Source organism: Schistocerca piceifrons, unplaced genomic scaffold, assembly GCF_021461385.2.
Source record: "Schistocerca piceifrons isolate TAMUIC-IGC-003096 unplaced genomic scaffold, iqSchPice1.1 HiC_scaffold_961, whole genome shotgun sequence".
NCBI lineage: Eukaryota > Metazoa > Arthropoda > Insecta > Orthoptera > Acrididae > Schistocerca > Schistocerca piceifrons.
Genome location: NW_025729236.1, coordinates 1705001 through 1710000, shown reverse-complemented (window position 1 = coordinate 1710000; position 5000 = coordinate 1705001). Strand labels below are relative to the sequence as shown.

The window sequence follows — 5000 nt, the reverse complement described above, 5'->3', positions numbered from 1 at the left end:
CGGCAAAACAGTATCGCCATCTATGAAAATAGGGCGACACCACATGCAATACCGCCATCTATGCGCATCTGACAACACTACGTCCGCACCACAAAACATACCGCCATCTGTAGGTCTCCCGCAACATGACCTCCTCCAACGACGATACCGCCATCTATGCGACGCCAAGCCGATTAAGACAGCGATGGCGCCACAGTGCCCGCCTTTCGACGCCACCCACAAAGCCTGCAGCCTCTGTCGACCATAGCACCCAATCTCCAGTGGCTCTGCCGCACGAAGCCGTGGACCGGCAATGACTCCACCCGCACCCGTTCGTGCACCACCCCAACCGCCAAACTCGCACCTCCAGCGGATGAACGGCGGAAGTTTCCCGCACTCGTAAAGTGCAATCCACCCCTATAACTTGCGTTTCATGAAGAGTTATTTCCAATATGCGACATTCCCGCTGTCCCTATACATGAGCCGCGACCTGTACCACTTACGAGCGAGAGACGCGATCGCGTTGCTCACTGTACGGCGTCCGATACCGAGCCATCAGCATGTCGGTCCCCATGCGCGTTGCACTCGCACTCGCAGTCGCAAAAACGTGGGGCAAATATATTACGCGGAAGAGCTATAACAGACCGAGCCCCACTGCATGGGGGGAGTCTTTGTCACTAATGTACACAGATGGAACATTTTGGACTGGAACCAGATTACCCGTACACACGGCGCTGATTAGTAATCAATGCAGAGCCATCAAACTACAGCAAATATACACAACTGTCCGTATACATGCTGAAAGAGTCTGCCCACAATGGGAACCACACGTCAGCCAGACACTCTGATCACGCACCACTCTCTGCTTCTAACAGGCGCACATACAATATGTAAGCACCAGCATGGAACAACATCCAGTGCATCTTCTCCGCCACATTACACAATCCACACTATCACAACCAGACCAGGAGGTCCATGCGGAAAATACAATATCCCAGCCTTTCGACATCCACCATTGCGCAGACCAGGCACCAACACCCACACATGTCCTATACAACGGTGCACCCAACATCACAATAGTACCTCCTGTCACAGCGCACAAACAATGACATGAGTCAAAGACACAGGTCTCACACAAGCATAGAATTGGAGCGCCGCCTCTAATAAGCCAAAGGTGCATCCTGACGTGACAAATCTGATCATGTCACAAGCATTCACTTACTATAATCACTATCAACGAACCTGCCGCCCCCGCCCCCCCCCTACACCTTTCCTTACAACAACGTGTAACCTAACCTAACCTAACCTAACCTATGTTGTACCTTAACCTAACCTATGTTGTACCTTAACCTAACCTATGTTGTACCTTAACCTAACCTATGTTGTACCTTAACCTAACCCATGTTGTACCTTAACCTAACCCATGTTGTACCTTAACCTAACCCATGTTGTGCCTTAACCTAACCCATGTTGTGCCTTAACCTAACCCATGTTGTGCCTTAACGTAACCCATGTTGTGCCTTAACGTAACCCACGTTGTGCCTTAACCTAACCCACGTTGTGCCTTAACGTAACCCACGTTGTGCCTTAACGTAACCCACGTTGTGCCTTAACGTAACCCACGTTGTGCCTTAACGTAACCCACGTTGTGCCTTAACGTAACCCACGTTGTGCCTTAACGTAACCCACGTTGTGCCTTAACGTAACCCACGTTGTGCCTTAACGTAACCCACGTTGTGCCTTAACGTAACCCACGTTGTGCCTTAACGTAACCCACGTTGTGCCTTAACGTAACCCACGTTGTGCCTTAACGTAACCCACGTTGTGCCTTAACCTAACCCACGTTGTCCCCTAACCTAACCCACGTTGTCCCCTAACCTAACCCACGTTGTCCCCTAACCTAACCCACGTTGTCCCCTAACCTAACCCACGTTGTCCCCTAACCTAACCCACGTTGTCCCCTAACCTAACCCACGTTGTCCCCTAACCTAACCCATGTTGTCCCCTAACCTAACCCATGTTGTCCCCTAACCTAACCCATGTTGTCCCCTAACCTAACCCATGTTGTCCCCTAACCTAACCCATGTTGTCCCCTAACCTAACCCATGTTGTGCCCTAACGTAACCCATGTTGTGCCCTAACGTAACCCATGTTGTGCCTTAACGTAACCCACGTTGTGCCTTAACGTAACCCACGTTGTGCCTTAACGTAACCCACGTTGTGCCTTAACGTAACCCACGTTGTGCCTTAACGTAACCCACGTTGTGCCTTAACGTCACCCACGTTGTGCCTTAACGTAACCCACGTTGTGCCTTAACGTAACCCACGTTGTGCCTTAACGTAACCCACGTTGTGCCTTAACGTAACCCACGTTGTCCGCTAACGTAACCCACGTTGTCGCCTAAACCTGCTCTGTAATTGTTATACGACTCGTTCAATTAGTGTAGTGTTGCCCACCCGCAACCCTCGCAATATAGTTCGCTACTCGCACTGCCCGCTCCCCTGTGTATCGCTTCATGTTAAACACCTTGCAAGTCTTGCTGACTTTCCACATGCTCCTGCTGTACACTGTTATGTGGATGGCAGCAGGACGTACATGCCGCCCCCCCCCCCCACCCCTCCCCACGTCCCCACCTTGCCCCCTGCCTTCGCAAGCTGGTTGGTGAGAAGTTTGCATGTTCAATGCCCTTCGCATGCGACGTACTCAGGCTACGTTGTGGTGCGGCCTGTGTCAACTGTCCGCTGATGTCGTACGCATAAACCACAATCTGTACTGCACATTCGTCCTTATGTACTGAATGATACATCGTGGCACATGTGTGACCGTACAACGACTGCGCCCAAAAACGGCGGACCATACAGTGCAAATATTGTGCACGCAGCTACGTGTCGTCTCCCTATGAGAGCTGGATTGCAGTGTGGTACGCCATAGAGACGTGTGGGAGGAACGGACGCCGTGGATGGCGATCAGCATGAGCTGTGTGTTGATGTATTCGGACCTAGTCGTCTCTCCTCAAACACCGTGATAGCATGGTGCACCGCGTTCCATATCTGCGACATGCTACAGAGGCCGGTTGACAGTCGTTCGAGCAATGGACATCGCATACGTACGGGGGCCACCTTCCACGTATTGTCTAGGCGTGCACATTTTGTTGCGTGTATGTGGGCAGACGTAGTGTGGCGTGACACCTGACACAGGCATGCAATAATCGTTGAAGTTGCTAATGGCGATGGACGCCTACGTTTGCTGGTGAAGTTACGCAAATGAAGAAATGGTAACCCGTTGTGGTGCGGTTGTTCTCGCTAGGGGTGAATCGGTGATGGCGACGATAGGTTGAGGTACTAACCGGTTGTTCCAGCGATACCCACCATGCCGATGAAACTGAACGGCATCTGGGTGTGAAGCGATACGCGGCGGTGGCTGGGTGGGACCGTCCCCGGCCGGTGAGGGGGCGCCTCCCGGCGTGCTGGCCGCGCGGTGCGTGGGCGCACGCGCTACAGCCGGCTGGTGGGGGCGGCCAGTGGCAGGCGCGCCGGCCGACGGACGCGGCAGGCGTCGCAGCTGCGCGCCGGCGCACCCTGCGCGCGGCGCCGTGCGGCCAAAGTAGGTCCTCGCGGGCCCGGTGCGAAGCGCGGTGGACATCTTCAGTGTGCTGGTCCGATTGAGGACTGTGTGCGTTGAGGATGCGCCGCCGCCCGGCGCTCGGCGCCGCGACGCCGTCTGCTGCTCGGTCGCCCCAGCGGTTCTCGCTGGTGGTTTGTATCGCAGCTGTGCGGATGTGTTGGCGCGTGCGCTGTGCTGGGAGAGTTCGCTTCGGCACCCAAGTGGGGCTTTTGTCCTTCTGTGGCGCTGGCGTTGGAGCTGCCGGTCACCGTAGGTGGCGCGTGTTGTCTCCCGCCGGCAATGCCACGACAGCACGCTCCCGGGCCTCTGTCGGCAGCGGCAAGCTCAGTTGGGAGCACGGGTGGTCGCACCGAAAGCGTCTACTCGCCTAACTCCGGGCGATTGCGCCTCTCTCGAACCCGACCAAGTACTTGGGACGGCGCTGCGCGCCGCCGGGACCTGAGAGGGTTTCGAGGTGTATTGTGCAGGGGAGCTCAGCCTCCTCCTGTTTGCAGAATGATTGAGCGGACGCTTGCGTGTTCGCGCGGGCCCCCGGGACACACTCCCGGGCGGCCGGCTGCTCAGCTCTAGTTGACGCAGCTCCCTGGTTGATCCTGCCAGTAGTCATATGCTTGTCTCAAAGATTAAGCCATGCATGTCTCAGTACAAGCCGCATTAAGGTGAAACCGCGAATGGCTCATTAAATCAGTTATGGTTCCTTAGATCGTACCCACGTTACTTGGATAACTGTGGTAATTCTAGAGCTAATACATGCAAACAGAGTCCCGACCAGAGATGGAAGGGACGCTTTTATTAGATCAAAACCAATCGGTCGGCTCGTCCGGTCCGTTTGCCTTGGTGACTCTGAATAACTTTGGGCTGATCGCACGGTCCTCGTACCGGCGACGCATCTTTCAAATGTCTGCCTTATCAACTGTCGATGGTAGGTTCTGCGCCTACCATGGTTGTAACGGGTAACGGGGAATCAGGGTTCGATTCCGGAGAGGGAGCCTGAGAAACGGCTACCACATCCAAGGAAGGCAGCAGGCGCGCAAATTACCCACTCCCGGCACGGGGAGGTAGTGACGAAAAATAACGATACGGGACTCATCCGAGGCCCCGTAATCGGAATGAGTACACTTTAAATCCTTTAACGAGTATCTATTGGAGGGCAAGTCTGGTGCCAGCAGCCGCGGTAATTCCAGCTCCAATAGCGTATATTAAAGTTGTTGCGGTTAAAAAGCTCGTAGTTGGATTTGTGTCCCACGCTGTTGGTTCACCGCCCGTCGGTGTTTAACTGGCATGTATCGTGGGACGTCCTGCCGGTGGGGCGAGCCGAAGGCGTGCGACCGCCCCGTGCGTGCTCGTGCGTCCCGAGGCGGACCCCGTTGAAATCCTACCAGGGTGCTCTTTATTG

At 54.7% G+C, this 5000-nt stretch overlaps 1 non-coding gene across 1 annotated transcript in view; it reads left to right on the top strand.

Moving 5' to 3' along the window:
* The first annotated feature begins 4184 nt into the window (after positions 1-4184).
* The window catches only part of LOC124774202, a 1909-nt gene continuing 1093 nt past the window's right edge, over positions 4185-5000 (top strand). The window contains exon 1 of the ribosomal RNA XR_007015193.1: positions 4185-5000. This exon is cut by the window's right edge and continues 1093 nt beyond it. This is a non-coding gene — a ribosomal RNA (small subunit ribosomal RNA).